Genomic DNA, 21685 nt, shown 5'->3' with positions numbered 1-21685 from the left:
ATAATTGGACTAGCACTAAAGTGAAAAGAAGATGTGAAGACAATAACATTTGAAAAGGGACTGTGACATCTGAACAAATGCAGAATTAGGTTAATGACAGCCTATACTCCTGTATTTTATACTTTCAGTTCAAGCTGTAAGGACTGCTTTTAAGTAAGAATAATTAAAAATTCACTTGTTCAATAGCAACAACAACAAAATGGATTTATGTGGGGTGCTACTGGGGGAATCGCTTGGGTGGCCTCTGTGAGCACATCCCAGGAATCTGCCCCATGTCATAGCAGAGCCAGTCTCATATGCCGTCAGAAGGGACCTGCCATTGAAACAGATATAGAGGAGCCCACAGCACAGCACTGGGTAAGGCTTGAAGCATGCTGCAGCCCATGGAAAGCCCCCGCAGGAGGAACCCCAGGCTGGAGCTGCAACCTGTGGAAAGTAGCCTGCAGTGGGACAGGTTGCAACCTAGACTGCAAGCAGACACTGCTGGCTCATGTCCAGCTTTTTGTCTACCAAGTCCTTCTTCACTAGACTGCTCCCAATGAGCTTTTCTCCCATTCTGTACACATAACTGGGATTGCCCCAATCTAAGTGCAACACCTTTCACTGGAATTTGTAGAACTTCACTGGGTTCATGCGGGCCTACTAGACAAATTCGACCAAGTTCCTTTGGATAGCATCCTTACTTCTACAGTATCAACTGTATCTTACAATTCAGCTTAACATCATCCAAAAGCTTGCTGAATGTGTACTCAATCCCACTATTCAAGTTATTGATAAAGATGTTAAAGAACACCTGTCCTAAGCTGAACTCTTGAGGAACATCACCCATGACCATCCTCCATCTGGACATAGAGCAACTGACAACAGTCTGTCTGGATCTGTCCAACCAATTGCTTATCCACGGAATAGTCCACCCTTCAGATCAATATGGTTCCTATTTAGAGATCAAGATGTGGTGTGGGTCCATATCAAAGGCATTGCAGAAATCTAAGTACATAACATCAGTTTCTCTTCCTTTGTCCACTGAAGTTGTCATTCCAGACTGAATAGGAACAATCTACTGTGGGCAAATCTTTGCGGGCTGTCTCGGATTACCTTCTTGTCTTGTATGTTAAAAAGGAGTTAGATAATGCTGATTCCTAGCTGGTATCAATTTGGAAAAATACAGTTGTGTTAAACTGTATATGGGTGAATACACAGACATAAAAAATGGACAAAGAAAAAAGTACCACCGTCTCAAAAGAAATACATACGTTTGCATTTGAAAACAAAACTTCTGCAGGATATGACATATATTAGACCATTAAAAAAAAAGCTCAGTAAATGTACCTTGGGTAATCTAACTGGATAAAACTGTGAAATCTGTCAGAAAAATCCAAACAACCATACTTTTCAGAAACACGGACAAAAACAAACTAACTCTTAAAGAATGGGAAAAAATAAGAAAGTGGAACTCAAATACATAAGGTAAATCACTACAGAATATTAGTAATAAAAGTTAAAAATAATGAAGAATATTAATGGGAATAAAAATAATGATGAACAAACAAAAAACATCTATGAGAAGTTTGCATGTTTGTTCATTTTCTCACTTAAACATAATGGACAAATTATCTAAAGAATACAATTTGTCATAGACTAATAAGAAATTATGTGGAATACAGTGTACACCAAATGAAGCAGAAATGGATCTTATTGTAAATGGTATGACATCTATTGTCTAGACTCTCATATGTGGCATAAAATAGTTCCAAAAATTGCCCGTTTGTTTAATAGTTTCCTAGAATCCTGTCGAATTCCAAAATCAATGAACAGTTCACTGATGTTGGAATTCAACAAAGACAAAATTAATTGCACCTCTCATACATCTGTGTCTGTGATAAGTACTAATGCCTAGCTATTTGCCAATGGCTTGCTAATAGCTTCAAGTTTCAGTTGCTACAATCAATTCAGACTGAAATAATTTATTCCAGGAAATCCTGAGCAAGTGATAATAATAAAATTAAACAGAGATGGAGATGCTGTTAGAGAAAATTTGAGAATTTCAATGGCCCATCTGCATACCTATATAAGACACCATCATGAGGACAATAATTTTAGTTGGACATGAAGGAGATGATGATCGTCAAGAGTTTATTATTATCTTAACAAATCATATTAGATTGTACAAAATTGTATATGGAGTTGAGTTGAGTTAAACCCATCCAGCACAAGTTTGTTATAATCCCCTTTTACTTTCAAATAAAAACAAAGGCACATACTGTACTCTGGAGATAACTGAACAGCAAAAAATACATAACATACATGAAAAACAGTGTTTTGCAGATGAGAATTTGCTCTATTAAATAGTACTATTGTGCTTTTTGTACCTACTGTATTTTTCCTGGCAATAAATAGGAATGACCTTCTCATACTGCAAACAGCACCAAAATACAGGTCTAAATGATTAGATATATCTCCAAATTCTATGTAGATCTCTCTTTGTATGAGATAGGTAGATAAAAAAGTCCTCCTGGTTCATTGCATTTATTTTTAAATTGTAAGCTGTATTAATCTAGAGTTAATTTAGAATACCTAATAATAATGATGTAAAAACAAACAAACAAACAAACAAAAACACAACTCCACACAAAACCCCCAGAAAGTAATCTCTCTCATTTTGGTGCCCTTTTATTTTACCTTTGGTAAAAAAAATAACAGCGATGCTCATCTATTTCCCCTCCCTACAACTGACAGATAATGCCAACGCTTATGAGATCAGGGAAGAAGATGAATTTTTTCAACTTTAGCAAAAAGAATTTAAAGCAAACACCAAACACTGAAATAGTTACTAGATGAATGCCAAAGATCATAAAAGGTTGTTATTCAAGGAGATAAATACTGTGTTTGAAGGCTAGGTGGCATAGTGAGCCAGACACAGTATTTGTATGTGAAGACAGGATAAGGTTGCACTGGTCCTGCCTGATACACGAGTGAGAATGCTGACAAGGGAGCAACTACAAGCTCCATATTTATGTATGAAAGACTTAATGGGGCTCAGCTAACCAACTTTTCCTGTCATAACAACAGGAAAGGAACATAAACACATTATTAGAATGTCTCATCATTTGAGCAGCAGAAATCTGTAGATATAGGAGGGTTTTTCTTAGAGCAAGCTGGCTTTTTCACTAAAGATCACATAAACATGCAGGCAGAAATAAGTAGAGAGAATCTGACTCAAACATTGAGAGTTATCTAAACTCTAATCACCGATGAGACAATTAAGTAGGGGAAGAGAATATCATGCAGTAAAAAAGACAGTGTGGAACTGAATTTAAGAGAATTCAAGAAAAGAGATGAGAATTAGGAAAGGGGGGGGGGGGTTGCAAGAAGGGGAAAGGGAAGGGGAAGGGGAAGGGAAAGGAAGGGAAGGGAAGGGAAGGGAAGGGAAGGGAAGGGAAGGGAAGGGAAGGGAAGGGAAGGGAAGGGAAGAAGGCTCAGAATTGGCTTTTTGATTTTGATGCTTTTCATCACTGTCACATTCATAGAAAAAATTGAACAAAGCACTAAAAAATAAAAAAATAAAATATATATATTTATATTTTAAAATGACTATTTAGATTCCATTTCAGCAGTCAATGCCTTTTACAAAGGGAGTACAGGCTTGACAGAGAATTGAGATAAATCAGTGTTGTGTACATCTAGTCTTGTATATATGTTTTCATTAGACTGATGCGCAACTTAACAAAAACTCTTATTCAAAAGTTAAACTTTTATCCCAAAGAGTATGTTAATCTCTTTAATTCTGCCAGGTACTAATCTCGCTGATTTGTAATTAAATATCATCTGGAGATGTATTAGGAGAAAAAAGAAAAAGGTATTCGATGTACAATAGCTGTAAATAATCACAACCATAAATGTGTTTTGTACAGCCACCAATTCCCTGGAGCCTCTGTGATTACTTGCTGCTAATCATTATCAGGTCATGCTTATTCTCTTCCCCTTTGAAAATAATGAAGTGCAGCAAATTATTTTCACATTTTAAGTCTATGTCAGCACCATACCTTTTCCCCCCAAGCTGAGCAAGGCAATGTTTGTTTTCCCTCACTTTTAAGTGGAGTACTGCAAGAACATTATTTGTACAGAAGGCTTTACATAAATGCAGTTTTTACACTGTGTGCTTTCTCTTCATATTTTTTTTTAAACATTTCCAAAATTCAAAAGCACTTTGAATTGATGTATTATCACAAGACAAAGTATTTTGTGCTCCAGTCTTTGAAAATGTCAGATTTTATTCCTTTTTGCAAGTGAATGGATTAAAAATATTAGCACTTTAAAGAAAGAAATAGTTAACATGTGGGGATTTGTTGATGGTATTTCTTTGGGACAGAAAACTGAAGGCAGGCAGATATTTAGGGATATTTGCAAGGAAGGTGCAGTATGGATATTTGATCCTCTACACACAGTCAGGCTCAAGCAGCAGGAATCAACTATCCAAGAATCAGTCTTCTTCATGGAAACCTGTTCACCAAATCTTTTTTCAAGATCTTTTTTTCTTTAGCTATTTCTGACTCGTTTCCTCTTTCTTTGGGAAATCACTATGGAATTTTCTTCCTTTTCTCTCTCTCTCTCTATTTATTTATTTATTTATTTTAAATCAAAGAGTCCTATTTCCAGGTGATTGCAGTTAAGCACAAGGGAAAGTCTGTTCAACTACATGGATCAGATTTTGTTTCAGCTTACAGTCCTTGTAATTGTTTTAGCAGTTTGTTCTATGAAGAAATGGAACTGCATTTTTACATTGATTTTTACAAATAATGTGTCTGTTGCGAGCAGTGCAGAGCAATAAGGGACAAGGAAATGATAAAAAGCTTTATGGTCCCTGGCTTCTGCCAGTAGTGTAACATAAATACTGAGGAAACTCACCCACTTCCAAGAACCAGCATTGAAACGTGTGAAAAACATATATTAGCAAAATCTGTGAAGTGTAAATGGTCCTTAATCCACATTTAGTTTCATTTTGTTGTGACTTCAGTAACATATCATTCAGTTGTATGCATAACAAGAAGACAACTTATCTCCTGAATTTTTTCATGTCCTACTGAGGGACAATTTGTAACTAACCACCTGTACAGGACCAACATGAAAATCTGTAACCATGCAAGTGAGTGTGATGAAATCCACTGAACAAACAAGACAATGTCTGGAAAATCAGTTTCTGTTTGAAACAAACAAAAAAAAATCACAAGAAAAATAAATAAACACAACTGCCTGTGTCAGGCAGGATTTCACATTACACACAGGATAAAATTAATCAATATTTACATAGGAGAATGGAGAGTAATTCAGAGAAATAATGAGTAGCCTTTCAAGAAAAGCCTTTATTTCATAATTGTAGTTAATTTCAATTGCAATTAAAACAACTCAGTAAACAATTCAGTTATATGCAGCAGTACTTGTGACAAAAGCCATCATTGCAGACATTATTATTTCATAACTTTATACATTGTAGAATGTAGAACCAAACTTAAACAATTGAAGAAATGTGCTCACAGTACAAGTTTGCAATACTGACCAAGTCACTGCTCAGCAGTGACTCAGCAGTGTTACAGAACCATAAAACCTTAAACAGAGACTCAGCTGTAGCACTGGAGTTTTTGTAGACACAGCATAAGGTCATGTGTCAAGCAAAATAGCTCTCAGGGTTATTCCTACCAAGGCAATTAATTTTCAGGTTGTGATGTCTGCAGAGGAGCTATTCTTTGTCTTGTGCATGCTCAGATTGGCACGGGGAGAAATTTCCTTCCTTTTTATAGCATGCACAAATAGGTCAGGAACAGTTCTAGATTCCACCCTTGGCTGGGAACCAAGATTCTAGAGAGCTCACAAGCGAAAGATAGAATAGATGTGCTGTTTTGAGGCAACTTTTTGAAGTGGTGTGATTAGTAGGCAGAAAGAGGAAGTACGTGTACATCCTCTAAAGAATATGCATGTCTTGGTCTCAAAAATTCTCTTTCTTTCAAAGTTCTGTATTATTTCTCTTTGAAGGTCAAGAAAAGGGACATCAACTGTCCTGATGAACATTCAACTTATCCAGAGACATAGAACTCAGATGTTACAATTAAAAGAGAAGGAAAAAGAAGTCCTATAGGAAGTCTTATGACATATATGGTTTTACATTGGTTAATAAATCATTCAGTTACTTATTTAACCTAAACTTAAAGTACATCCAGCTAAGAGGTAAATGAGAAATAAAAGAGGTAATCAGCTTACAGATTTTCATTAGCATTGGTGTTTATGTAGAATGATAAACAAAGCAATGACAACTTTTGCGTGTACTTAGTTTTGTAGTCTTGTTCTTGTTATTTCATCACTAGTTTTTATCATAGAAAAATCTGATCATTTTTAGTGTTCTTTTATTGAAAGTTGCAAAATCCCATTTTAATGACAAACATTTTTTTTCTCTATAAAAACATTACATGAAATAATGAACATTACTTCAAGTACAGACAGAACAGTTTTGTGTTTTGATTTTTGTTTTTTTTTACTTCCAATATTTGAACTTCAAATTAATTGTTAAAATGTAAAAGTGAACTATGACTTTTAAAGAACACAATACAAGCAGCTGTGCTATATGGTGGTTGGCATAGATAATGAACTGTTTTGGTTTGTTTTTCTTCTTTGCAGTATTGCTTGAGCTTCTAGTAGCATGGTTGTATGTGTATTGGAAATAGCCTATGGATTGGAAACAGTTCTACCTTTGCCTTCTGTCCTAAGCTAGTATGCTGACAACCATACAAGTGGTTGAAAATGTACAGCCAACAGGCACTGCCTTGCCAGTTTGTCAGTTGAGAAAATTTCCACAGCTGGGATCTGATCCTGTCAATTAGATCATACTGGCAACAGCATAGCATCTGCTCACTGCTTATGAATTTTTAATATGCTGACTCTACATTAACATTTAATTAGAGCTTGATTATGTTTACTGGACTTCAGGGTAAAGCCTCCAAGCAATGAAAAGTTACTGTTTAATAAAGGGAACATGGAGGAATAAACCTACTTCTTTAATATAGTTTTGCCTTTTTATTTTTACTATTACTGCAGAAATGTGACTTCTCACGTATGAGAAAGGAGTTATTGGCTTGCACACTGCAAATTTATATGCATCGACCCAAACTGGAGGAGGAGTGAATTTGCAGTAGATACATAATTGAATCTTTGTAAATGACTTGTAAAAGTCATAAGCTCAGCAGTGAATCAGGTCTCTCCCTCTAGACCTCTCTCTGGACCTCGTCCTGATTTTTTAACTCTTAGAGTTTATTCTTGCTTTATTCAGTATATAATTGAAGGAAAAGTATATTTCCATTTACTGGTCAGCAGAATTAAATTATTCTATTGAGGGATGAAATTAAAAGTATAGGAATCAAAAGACAATTGGTATTGGAATGCAGCCCTCCCCCCCCCCCCCCCCCCCCCCCCCCCCCCCCCCCCCCCCTCCTTCCCTCTCTTGCCCTGCCCCCCACTCCCATCTCTCCTCTAATTTCCTCTCTTCACCAGGTACTGCTAGGAAGAGCTGCCTCTGTTGTCTAGACACTTTCCTCACAGTTGTCGGAAGGCTGCTGTTAGATCCCCAGATCTGACTCAGTTTACCAGTGATCAAAGTGTTACAGTTTCTTCCCTCAGTATACTGGCTATGCTCCCTGTAGAACAGTTGAAGATGTTGAATTTCTCCACTGCCAGGGCCAGAAGCTCTACATTGTTGGAGAAGCTGCCTCATAATTTGTCAGAATCAAGGAGCACAGTCACACATTCTTGTTAGACAGACTACGGAAAGGGCTTTATCAAGACAGCAACTGCATCAGTTTTGTGAAAATTTTACTGCATTTAACTTACTGAAAAATCCCTGTATAATGACTTCCGTTTCTGTCATTTTGGAGAAAGTTTGCAGATATATTTTTTAGGTCTAAACTGTATTCTGACAGGGCATAAACTGGCTGTGTCTGGATGCTGGCATGCAGCCTCAAGACTTAGTAGGCACTGCATTGTCGTATCACACTTAGAAGAGTACTGGGAGATTGTACAGAGTTGGCTGCTCCCTGCTCTAAAATTATCTGTTCTGTGGTCTTTATTAGGAGACATGACAGCCTACTTCCCAGAGCAATAGTACTGTTTGGCAGAAACTGGGGATAAACATGATTTACCTTTCTCTTTTAGCTACTGTTAGAAGGCAGAAATGAACAGTGAGTCAAGTAACACAATGTTTTCTCTTAGAAGCTGGACAAATGTGTTGAATGCTTCATGCAGGGCCAATGGAGAACAATATGTAGTCCACCTGCAGGTGAATGCTTCTTTGCTGTCTTATTGTCTCGCCAAGGATCCAACGTACAGAATGTTCCAGTAAGACAGATTTCACTTCCAGATAATATTGATTATCCTTTACAAACAAGCCCAGTAAAGTTGACAACACTGCTTGTGTGGCAGTCCAGGATCTGCCCCGACTTAGTGCAGAATGAACCCATCTGTTGTACCCAACTTCGATCAAGGCATTGCTCAGCAATGGTTCATCTTCAACATTCGAGAGCAGACAGCAGAGATGACCTAATAAGAACTGAAGTAGAAGTTTGTATTCCTACCAGAAAACAAAGATCATAAAAATCAGTCTAAAAGTTCTAGCAGTATTAAAGAAACCATCACATGGACAAAGTAACCATGTAGCTGGTACAAGAAAGGGCCCTGCCTACTGACTGATTTGCACTCAAATTGATCTGTAAATTTGAACATCATAAATGTAGAGTGATGATGCCTATTAATCTTCACATTGTTGTGACCTAATAAACCATTTTCAGACTTTTTCATCTCGCGTGGATATATTTCAGTTACTGCAGATCAGGTCTGAGTCCATGGGTAGGCAAGTTCTCATTTCACATTTCTCTGTCTGCAGAAAGTGTGGTACCACAAGAAGAATGCCACCAATTTATGTATATGTGATGCACAGTATACTGTCTGTCTAATAAAAATCTGTTTTATTATTCATAGTCTAGGTTGGGAAGATGGTATTCCTTCATTTGCAGAAGCTTATTTTTTCATACCATAATAATGCTATATTTTCAAGAGGGCATTCTTTGTACTTTTATTAGGAATCTTGTATGTTATTATTTCCTACTTGCATTCACTTAAATACAGAACAACTGAAAAACAAGAAGCTTTTAATTTAATTTGTGTGTAGTTCATTCTTTTCTCAGTAAAAATAATTCCACTTTTATAAAAGATCAAAAATATTATTTATTTATAAAGATAATATAATAGAATCACAGAATGTCTTGGATTGGCCTTCCAGGTTGCAGGTGTATACTGTTGGCTCGTGTTAAGTTGTTCACCAACCAGGACCCCTTTGTCCTTCCCCATAGGGCTATTCTCAGGAATTCTTCTCCCAGTATGTATATAAATCTGGGATTACCTCAACCCAAGTGCAAAACCTTGTGCTTTGCTTTGTTGTATCTCACTAAGTTCACAAGGGCCCATCTTTTGGGTTTATCAAGGTCTGTCTGGATGTCACCCCGTATTTCTGCTGTATCAACTGCAACACTCAGATTGGTGTCAAAATATAGAAGTTTCAGCCAGTAATCAAGACTTACTTGTAGATATACAGTATACCTCTCTGGGTATACATACAGAGATTAATGATGAAAATTTTTGGATTAAGAACTACTATAGCCTAGTTTACATGGTGGAATACTTTGAAAATCAGTCTGATATTCATTATCTTTTATGTGTGACCCTTCTTTCTTGAATGTTCTCCTCTCTCACTTCTTAATCCTATTGCACAAATCATCTTGATTCACTCAGCTGCCATAATTTGAAATAACTTTTGTAAGTATTAGCATAAAATTTACATAGGTTGGTGAAAATAACCTGTAATGGGAAGAGATGAATGACATTGCTAGCCATCTTTTGAAGTCTGAGGCACATGAAATCTCAGGTAGGATGTGTTTATGAGGTTAATAATCCTCTGCCTTCACTGCTACAAGCTTCATCACTGAAAACTTACTAAACTTTGCATATTCTGCACCTTTATGTGTTAAGGAGGTGAGCTGCCAAACAGACGGTGATTAAATGACTCTCATTTTTTGCTGCTTTCACACTTCCTGGAAGGAGAGCTGCCAAATTGTATTCGGAGTCTGGGATGTGATTTCTTTATTTAAACTACATGGTTAGTGCTAAGAAGGGAGAACTAAGGAACATTAATTCAGAATGTACCACTCTGGGAGCCATGTTCAGTATTTTTGAGAATTTATTATTTCCAGAGAAATAGTCTTCATTGTACCAATGTTCTAGAAACATTCCTATGGTCTCTTCATTCCGGAGTCAAAATTGACTGAAGTCACTGTTTATGTATATACATACGTGCATAAATAAATAGAGGTATGTGCACATTATGTATGTAAAGATAAGTGGCATTTCTATGCTTGAGAATGTAATAGAAAGTCAAATATGTTGTTCTGAACAAATAATCTAATCTTTCACAGAAATGTATTCTTTTTTCCTCTGCATTTATTATGTCCTATTTCCTACTGTGTATATTGTACTACCTCTATCCACAGTGAATTTAGTATTCTATCCCTTCAAACCATTAGCTTAATAACATTATGTTCTGCCTCATTCATCTCTACAGTGCTGCTGTTTTTATATTGTATTTCATTCCTCTTTGCTCCCCAGTCACATTCCTCAATACACATTGCCCTGTACAGGATCCTATAGCATCCATCATCTGCCTGATATTTTCTATTTCCTATCTACTACAGAGAACATTTACAGAAAGCTACAGTTGTTACCAGCTGAGCTAATTGTTGTTCAGATTTCAAAAGCACTTGGTATCATGTAAGACAAAGCACGAATTAGGAAATGGACTTGTGCCACACTTCTCAGTACATTGCTCAGCATTAAATAATTCCTGCTGGAAAACTATGGAATCACACTGGGAAAAAACAGAATGGAAGGAAAGGAAGGGAAGGAGACAGGCAGGATGCAAGGAAGGGAGGGACAGGTACGGAGGGGAAAGAAGAAGGAAGGAAGGAAGGAAGGAAGGAAGGAAGGAAGGAAGGAAGGAAGGAAGGAAGGAAGGAAGGAAGGAAGGAAGGAAGGAAGACAAAGACAAAATGTATAAACAAGGCAGATCTTGTATTCTGGATAGAAATTCCTCAGAAAGGAGAATATTTTGTTGCATCCAGGGCTTGGGTTCTTTACATGGTTTTAAATTAGAACTACTCAAAAAATTATCATTAGCTCTAACTGATCTATTTGGCCATGATTTTTTTTTAATTTTTTTTATTTTTTTTTATTTTTTTATTTTTTTTTCATAAATTGAGAACAAACACACTATGTTACAAGTTATAGAGATGGACTTGCTCTTCTCTCTCTTCCTACTTCACCACTTTACTTCGATTTTAGCAACTGATTTGACTTTCTTTCCCACAGCCTTCTCCTGGGGGAAACTGTCTGCTCATGGCATAGATGTACCATCCACTGGGTAAAAAAACCCTCTGGGCAGAAAAGGTTGTTAAGAACAGAGTTAAATCTAGTTGGTGGCTGGTCTCAGATGGTGTTCCACAGAGCTCAGCACTCGTGTCTCCTATGTCTAACTAGCATTGTTTCATAATCTTTACAAGGGGATTGAGTGCACACAGTAACTTTGCAGACAGCATCAAGATGGGCAGGAGCACTGATCTGCTTAATGGTAGGCAGGTTTTTCCCTGCTGGAAGTGGACATTATAGGAAGAAAAAAAAAATTTATGATTCAGGATGCATACACCAGGGAAATATAGTATAGCAGGAATATAACAGAAAACAATGTATGCATTCTCTCCTCAGTGTGAATCAGAAATCATCACCAGTGACTTCACTACAAGATTTATCAACTGCAATCCCTAAAATCCTGTTTTAGGCTGAAGGAATATAGATTGTCAATGCCAAAGTAATAGAAAAACAGTATTCTCCAAAGTCCAGACATTCCCAAAGAAGTCTTCTTTATACCCTTCTGCTCACCTTTCTTAAGGTCACTATGATAGCTTTTTCCCATTTCCCTAAAAGCTGACAGTGTTGAAGTTGAGTACTGTAAAATAAGAAAATATTTTTTTTACTATTTTTTTCTTATCAGTATCAAATAATGAAAGATTGGTAAGTATCTTCTGTTTTCATTTTTTTTCCCCACCAGATTTACTCATTCAAGTGATGGATCACACCTTCAGATGGTGTAAATCAATGTAAATCTGTTGCTTTAAACTACTAGAGAATGAACTCTTATGTTACTACTCTGTACTAATTATATGTAATCTGAATACACAGCTATGGCATAGATGCCATATAGGACTCTCAATTGCACTGACTGGAGATTGTATTATTCAGTCTAGAGCTATTAAAAAAAAAAAAAAAAGTCATTGTTAAGAGAATGATAAAAGCTGATGTGAAAAATCTCTTTAATAGGGAAATTGGAAAATAGCTCAAATCACTGAACCAACAAGGAAAACTGATTTTGTTAAACAGCCCTCATGCTGCTGTGTGTAAATGATATCCAGAATTCTGCATTTTTTTTGCACAAAAGGAGGAGGGCCAAATATTCTATTTATAAAATTCCTTATGATTGAAGGGAAAAGCATTTTTAAAGAAAGATTTCTGCCCTTTTTGTGTGCTTTGATCTTCCTTAACATTCACATATTCTGAACATCACAAGTGATGGTATTTTTTTCAATTTTGAGAAGTGTTTTTGTTCTAATAAACACTGCAAAAAATTATCCAAAAGTGAAAAATCTGTAGTTCTTAGGTTTCTCCATTATGTAGCTGTTAAGCAATACTTCATCAATTCTGGTGATTGGGAATGCTGTCAGTAATGGAATCATGCCTCCTTTCCTTTATTGGTATGTTACAAATGTCATTCTACTGCAGATAAGAAGGTGGCACCTCCTCAGGGCATGACATCTGGAAGGAGTCTGGCATTTTGTCTCTCATCATCCTGCCTGCTCTCTCTTTCTCAACTGGCTTGTCAGATCCATTGCCAAGATTAGTCTCCTTCAAGCCACATTTCCTCATGTTGCTTTCCAAAATGGCTTAAGGAAAAGGCTCAGCTTACAGCACCCACATTCCAATAGCCCTTCTCTTCCATGTAATTTCCTTGGACATTTTCCTTCAATTTCATAGAATTTCAGCAAAATTTATCAATGTATCGCTCATGGAACCAAGATCCCATTCCTTAATGTAGAGAGTTCAGAAGAAATGAAGCTGAACTGAACTCAGTACAAGTAGAGCAAGTGACCAGCTTGGAGAAAGCTTCCTTGCATTAAATATACAGGTTTGCTAATATGACTTAAATAGCACATACAAAAATAATTCTGCACTGAAAAGCACAATACCACGGATCAGACTTTGAGAAACCTGGTCTACAGGGAAGTGTCCCTGCCTATAGTAGGGGGTTGGAACTAAGTGATCTTAAAGGTTCCTTCCATCCCAAATCATTCTATGATTCTAGGAGAGGTTTTATGAACATAAAGATGCTTTTGAATCTGATAGTAAATTAGAAAGTCTAAATATGGTGATTTTGCATGCAAGAAAGGTTATTTCATAGCCTGAGTGGCTATGAAAAATGATCACCTTGGTGTAGCATGGCTAATTAAGCAAGTATCTGAGAAGTGTGTGTGCAAGGGGAGGGAAAAAATCCCATGTTGCTGCAGAACATATCATTATGAAATAATATATATATGTTTATATATAATTATATGTTTCATATAATATATGAAATAATACCAAAAAAACTATGAAATAATATCAAAAGAAAAAAAGAAAAAGTAAATTCTGAACTACATCACAAAATAAATCTGAAAAGTTTAAGGATACAATGGAAACAAGTAACAGATCAGCTAATACAGGCTGAACTGAACATCACACTTAAAAACATAGCATACTATAAACAAGATTCCTCTGTTTTGCCAGAGGAATGAACAAATGACCTAGTAAGTCTCTTCCATTACTAATTCTTTTCATTTAATGTTCTTTGTAGACCATTGTTAAGTATCTCCAAAATGCACTAGAAAGATTAAACCTCCATTTACTTGTTGTCCTAAAAGCTAGTCTTTGATCATGTAGAAGTGAGATACCATGTGTGCAAGCTACTGTTGCTTATATGGGAATGAAGGAATATCTAGGTGCAGTGGATGAAATAGTGGTTTCTAATCAGTATGGACCTGGGGGTATTGACTGATGCTCGGCTGAACCTGAGCTCGCAGTGTGCCCAGAAAGAAGGTGGCCAAGAAAGCCAATGGCATCCTGGCTTGCATCAGAAACTGTTGCCAGCAGGAACAGGGAAGTGATTGCCCCCCTGTATTCAGCTCTGGTGAGGCTGCATCTTGTGTTCTGAGTCTGGTTTTTGGCCCTACACTGCAAGAAAGTTACTGAGGCCCTAGAGCGTGTTCAAAGAAGGGCAACAAAGCTGGTGAGGAGTCTGGAGCACAGGCCATATGAGGACAGGCTGAAGGAGCTGGGAATGTTCAGCCTGGAGAAGAGGAGACTCAGGGGTGACCTTATTGCTCTCTATAATTTCCTGAAGGGAGGTTGTAGTGAGCTGGGGGTTGGCCTCTTCTTTCATGTAACTGGTGATAGGACTAGAGGGAATTGCTTCAAGCAGCACCAGGGGAGGTTTAGGCTGGATGTTAGGGAATACTACTTCTCTGAAAGAGTGATCAGGCAGTAGAATGGGCTGCCCAGGGAGGTGGTGGAGTCACTGACCCTGCAGGTGTTCAAGGAACATTTGGACGTTGTGTTGAGAGACATGGTTTATGAGAACTATTGGTGATGGGTGAATGGTTCGACTGGATGATCTTGTAGGTCTTTTCCAACCTTGATGATTTTGTGATTCAGGACCCCTTCTGATAGACAGAAGCATTGTGTGTTAGTTCCGTTATTCTCTTCTGTTGTTTTTGTTGTTGTTTGTTTGTTTGAATGTTTTGTTAAGGAATCCAGATTTCAGACACTCAGTTAACTACTACAGGACTTTTCCTGCTATGTCATAACCTAGAAGAGTATGCTTGTCAGAACAAGAAAGAAAAAATATGAAATTTAAATAAATAATTACTTGACTAAAAGAGGAAAAATAATAATAATTTTAGTCCTAATCCTGTGTGGAACTTGAGAGTATAAAACAGCTTTCTTTCAAGTTTCCTCACTATTAGTCTGTACAGAGAGACATTTCCTATACTCACTGATAAAAAAATGATGTATGAGATTGAAAGCTGACTATGATCATAAGCAAGCTAAGTTTAAAACTAAGGAAGCACAATCACTACTCGCAAAACAGACTGTCAGACTTCTCAGGGGAAAAAAATAAAAATGTCTTCAAGTCCTAAGAACTTATATACATAAAAAAAGAACAACAAAAACCACAGAGTCTTCTAGAAAAGAAACTCTGAGGAAGGATGTAATCCTTAAGATGCCCAAGCCGATTTGACAACCCTCCACAGAGTGAGAATAAAAATGATACTTCTTGACAGAGGGGCTAAATTATTATTTTTAATCTTGCCCAAGAAAGAAATGGAAAGAAAACCCTGTATTTTAAAGAAGTCTCTGTTGCATGGTGCAGAATAGTTCTGGGGTATTTAAACTGTAAAATGTTGGCTCACAGGGTTTTGAAGAAAATGGGAAGAACCATTGTACTTTCACCAATACTCTACTCTCAGCCAGTTTGAAAAATATTCCCCATGGAGACTAAGCTTTGATACCACAGGATTTCAGGACTTCAAGTCTTCTAGGACCCTTTTTTCTTTTTTTTTCCTCCACATCCTATATACTTGTAGAATCTTGTAGAACCCTTCCCCTTTGTGAATGAAGCACTGCTGATATTTAAGGCAGCATTTGGCTCAGCTGCAAGCTGATGTAAAAGTAACATACTTCAATGAAATCTAATCATATGATATTTACTAATGCATTATTAATGAGCAGCTGAATGGCTTCAATAATAATTCTTAGTATTTATCATCCCCTACAAGAGTAAAATGGACAGGTCTCCATTAATCTGTGTTATTATAAATAAGATACACAAAAGAGCTAAGTGGGCCTGTTATATCCCTCACAGAAAGCATTAACACACTGCAAGAAAATATGGCGTGATAAGGATTTGCCTTAAATTATATCATGTGAAGAACAAGTGCATGGAATAGACATAATACTGCCTTTCCCTAATGTCTTCTGATTGTTTCACTAAATTTATATTGCTTTGGTCACAGACTAGTCAGTCAGTGAGAAATCTTTTACATATCAGCCAGCTGTTTCTCCAAAGGATTTCATGTGTTTTACTAGGAAAACCACCCTTACTTTTAAACATATTTACCAAAGATGTGGCTAGATTTCAATGTGATTCAACATATAAACTCAGTTTACAGCATTATCATTATTATTATTAAATGGGTGTCAGTAGAGTAGAATAATCAAATTTCCCAATCTGACTATGACTTTGGACATCTGAGAGATAAAGAAAAAAAAAAAAAAAAAGAAAAAAAAAAAAAGAAAAAAAAGATATTTAGGCTATCTTAGGGAAAAGATCTTAAAACTTCACAGTTTATGGGAAGATTTCCAAAGGTGTCTAACACCTTTGAAGATCTGTCCCTAAAGAAGTAAAGAGGTAAATGAATAACTACTATTAATTTTCAAGGTTGGAAACTGAAGGAAAAAAGGGATTACACACACTCAAAGAATCACATTGCATCCAGAACTCATTTCTGAGTCATAAAACATCAAATCAGCTTGTTCTGCCCAATATTCATGTTTTCCAGTTTGATTAAATTAATAACAACTTAACATGTTACTCAGATTGAGTTAGATAAGTGGAATTTACCTCATAGTGGTACTCTGCAAGACGGAATCCTCTGAAGACTGAAAAAATGAAAAACAGTAGCTGTCAAAATTCTCCTATTTTATATCTCTGTCTAAAATGGATCTTCCGTGGATTTCTGCAATCTATTCAGATGTATCAGTATTGTTACACATAATAATTTAATTGCTTTGACCAGTCATCTTAATGTCTCTTTGCATCATTGGTAAGTCAAAGCTGAGCATCAGAGGTTATGGGAACCATAGCCACGGGGTGGATAAGCCTGAAGGGCCTGACTGCAGAGGCCTGGAGAGTGTCTTAGAAGTACTGAGAGAACTACTATTGGTTGAAAAGCCCTCAAGCATTTCAGTGTGCTTGAACAGACACTGAGCAGAGAGTTTCTATTTGCTGGAAATTTCCATACTGTTTGAAAATCAAGAAAGAGAATTTTCTACAACCTGGAAATCCTGCTGGTTGCTCTACTGTGGTTACTGACATAGAAAGTTACAAAATATGAGAAATTTTCACTTTGGAGTGGAAAGAATGGGTTGGTAGGCATGATCTGTAATGTAAAGTGTGTCAGTCCCTCACTGTTGCCAAGAACAGAAAGTAAATCTCTAAGCTCAGATTTTCAGCCTGAAAATAAATAAACACACAAATGAAACAACAAGGAGACTATTATCAATTTTGCTAGCAAAAGGTCAGTCTTCCAAATGAAAAGCACTGATACACCAAGGACAAACAAGCAGATTGCCTTGCAAACCATGTGGATTTCTATGGCAGTTTATTTGTGTATATCCTGGGGGATCTACAACACATTGAAAGAATTCATTTGATCCTTTTATCCTAAATAGATGTTTCTGTTGCTAGGTGATGTAATATCCTTGCAACCCTATGAACTCCAAGGACGATGACATTTGGTGACATTTCTGTTGTCAGTGGCAAGTTGCTGAAAAAGTGAAATGGAAATTTTAGTTGACTTTTGTTCTGAACTAATTTGCTGTTTTTTAATATTAATTATTCTCCTAAGTGAATGTCTGTATTGTTTTACCTTTTTTTCCCCTCTCAAAATACATTAATGTCATCTTTAGAAAGATTCTGCATTTAGCTTTAATATGAAGTCTGTATTTAGTTGCATGTTGGAGGGAAAACAGGCTCTTGAGACACAGAAATAAAACTGGGAGGATTTATTCCATTCTTAACTACACATTGAGCCATCAACCGCAGTATGTCAGAAGTCCTGATTGTTTCTAACCATTTGTGCTGAGAGGGTGAGGAAGTGAAGGGAAGAAGACAGTGCTAGAGATGGAAAATTATAAATAGTAAATAAGTATTGACAAAAGAGTCCAATTAATTTTAAAATTATTTATTTACTGAATTGTAAAAAGGCATTCAGCAGTTTTGAGCCTATCACTTCACTGTTTACCAAAAATTTCTGAAGTGTTGATTATTAAATAAAATCACATCCTTCCTAAAAATGTGAATTAACCTTTTTTTTTTTTTTTTTTTTTTTTTTTTTTAACTCCAAATTCAAGGCTGTGGTAACCTCTACTACTTATGAGAGTCAGAAAAACTTCCTTCTTCATTAGCTGAACTGTAATTTTTACAATGATAGGCACATCTGGAAAATCATTATTAAAAAAACAGTATAGAATCATAGCATCATAAAATGATTTGGGTTGGAAGGGACCTTTAGGATCATGTAGTTCCAATCCCTTTCTATAGGCTGGGACACCTCCCTCTAGACCAAACTGCTCAAAGCCCCATCCAGCCTGGCCTTGAATGCTTCCAGGGAGGGGTCATCCATAACTTCACTAGGCAACCTGTTCCAGTGTCTCACCACCCTCACAGTAAAGAATTTCTTCCTAATATCTAGTCTAAATCTACCCACTTCCAGTTTAAAACAGTTTCCCCTTGTCCTACATGCCCTTCTAAGAAGTCCCTCCCCAGCTTTTTTGTATACACCCTTCAGGTACTGGGAGGCTGCTATAAGGTCCCCCTGAAGCCTCCTCTTCTCCAAGATGAAGAGCCCCTCTGTCTCATCCTGTCCTTGTAGGGGCGGTGCTTTAGCCCTCTGATCATCCTCATACTCTTGTACTGTAGATATAACCTGTTTTTTTGCAAAACAGATAAGACATGTAGAAGCTGGACAGAGGACTTTGACAAGACTATTCTATGTATGACAAGGTGCTTCTCTGGCAAGGAAACCATCTGTCTCATGAACAGATCATTAAAGCAGAACATTAAAAGACACATAATTCAGACAGGGAGACTGAAAATCTGCATAACTACATTATGCTATTGGAGATATCAAGACCAGTCTCACAGTATCACAAGTGGGCAGACTGTGAAGTGAAAACACTCAAATGAGACTGGTAAGTGGATCATGCCCCAGAGAGGATCCCACAGGAAAAGCTACAGACTTGTGAAAAAGCTTACAAGCAAGGAGATACCAACAGTTGTTGCCAATCTACCTGATCTAACAGTTACAGAAAGAAGAGAGGAAATGATTTTTTCATTAATACAGTTGTCCACTACATGGCTTTTGTGTGTGTGTGGAAAATGCAATGAAAGATATAGCTTGTGAAGAAAATTAATTTCCTATCATGCGCCTATCTGGCTATAGTAATCTAGTATGACTGAGAAAGTCTTTAATGATTTCTCTTTCTATAGACCTGAATGAAAAGATCTTGTTAGGAATATGAAAGGAAAATGTAATGGTGATAACGACAGATTTTATTTTACTTTTTTTTTTTTCCTAGTTATTAATTTAGTATTAAAAACTGAAGGAATATAAATTGATAACAAGAGCATCTTGTGCAATTCAAATACGAGGGAATGACAAGTTCAAAAGTGACATCAGAATTCCTTTATAGAAGTCTTTGACATTTTTGTACCCTGTTCTCAGACTGAGTTGTATGTAAGTGAAAAAGAGGAGGAAAACAAAATGTAAGAGTTGATGATATATGTACATTTTAATCTTCCAGAAGTTATGTCTTGTGTACTGTCTTTTACAGCTGGATATATGTAGAAGTGTACAACAACCATCACTGTGGAAGGAATACCTTAAATCACCTGATAAACTGATATTTCAAGACAACAAGGTTTAGCTGAACAAGTAATTGTGTGAGAAAACGTTATCTTTCATATTTTTTACTGGTCAAGAATATATCATTACTGATCAAAAGAGGGAACTCATTTCAACTTTTTATGCAGTGCAGTAAATAAACTATTTAATGAACACTGTATATTAAGCAATAGTCATGAAGTGAAAAACAGCCGCAAATGTTAAAATAATCTACATGCCAGATATATTATAAATACAGATTATAAACATTAAAATCACTGAGTCAGCCCTGGGTATGGGGCTTTGGTTGCTCTATGACCAGGGAGAAACTATTCCTAAGTGAAAAAACATCTGAATCTTACTAATATTTCTTTGTTGGTCTCTGTTATCTACTGTAGACTAGATAATTTCAGCACTGCTAACCTACTTACTTGAAAAGCTAACGTACCTGGATTGTTGTGCATCAGTACAAAAAAATAGAGAATTCTAGGAAGATTAGTCATACAGCTTCACACATCCTGAGATGAGAAGGATTACACTCGAGGCTGACTTTAGTAGCTCTTTACTTATGCGCCAAGATATTTCCTAGCACTGCCTGTGACAAAGCAGTTCTGGGTCTTATATGGATCCATTTGTCCTGCTCTGGGTAATGCTGTGTAATCATTGCACATAGGCATGGAAGTTTTGCTGTCACTGGATGTGCACACATGGATTTGCACATAAAAATATGACTTTTTGGAGGACAAAAAAACACATGTAGTCAGCAAGAGAAGTTAATATTATGTTCTGTTTAAATCTTTTTGAATACATGTATGCATGTAATGAGAGAAAAATATTTTCCAGTGTCTGGCTAAGGTTTTGATTTGGTTGAGTCAGGAACTCTCAAAAACAGGTGATCCATCTGCAGCAGAACAAGCACTACGAAACCAGCAGCAATAAGCAAAACTACACTGACACTTGAAGAATTTTATGCCTTTCATTTTATTTATGTACTATGTAAATACTAAGAAATATATCAGTAAAAGCCTTCATTTATTCCATCCCATATTTTCTGAAAACTGCAGCTCAACTTTTGCAGGAAAGTGATAACATTGATGCTATTTTCTTTAAGACTGTAATTTTTCAACAACTGTACATAGTTAAAAGAATTGCCCAACATAGAATTTGGAACGTAACTAGGACCTTAAAATTAGGCTTCAATATCTGAACAAAAGTAGTTATCCTGGAAGTTCTGAGAAACAGTACCTACTGTTAAACAAGTTTGATTAAGTGCTGTTTTATAATCAATAATAATTCTTAGTGTTTATTTAGTTGTCAGTGAATCAGGTTCATCCTTGACATACCTTCAGTGAAGTCATAATATTAACAGAAATTTGAATTTAAATGCTCCACTGATTTCACCCTATTTAGAGAAAGGTTTTTATTCTATAATATGCCAAGAATTTGCCAGCAGGTTGGGGTGGGGGGGAATGCCAGAGCTTTCAGCTTCTGTCAAGGTTGTCTTTGTAATTCATAACCACACACAGCTTTGGGAATTAGAGTGCTACTTGCCATTTGGAGACTGCTGCCCATCTTTGCAGCCAAGGCAAGCTAGGATCCCCTCTGGCATCTCTTCACCGCTTCATGCTCACTTTGCAGTGGGAAGTCTTTTATGACTCTTGAAAATACAACAAATGTTTCAGCCATGAGGGCAGACAACCTCTTTTGCTCAAACTTCCTTCTGCTGACTATCATCTGTAGTCTCTGCTTTCAGAAAACACCATATTCCATTTGAACCTTATGATAACAAA

Source organism: Coturnix japonica, chromosome 3 (genome assembly GCF_001577835.2).
Source record: "Coturnix japonica isolate 7356 chromosome 3, Coturnix japonica 2.1, whole genome shotgun sequence".
NCBI lineage: Eukaryota > Metazoa > Chordata > Aves > Galliformes > Phasianidae > Coturnix > Coturnix japonica.
Note: the sequence above shows the minus strand (reverse complement) of the source record.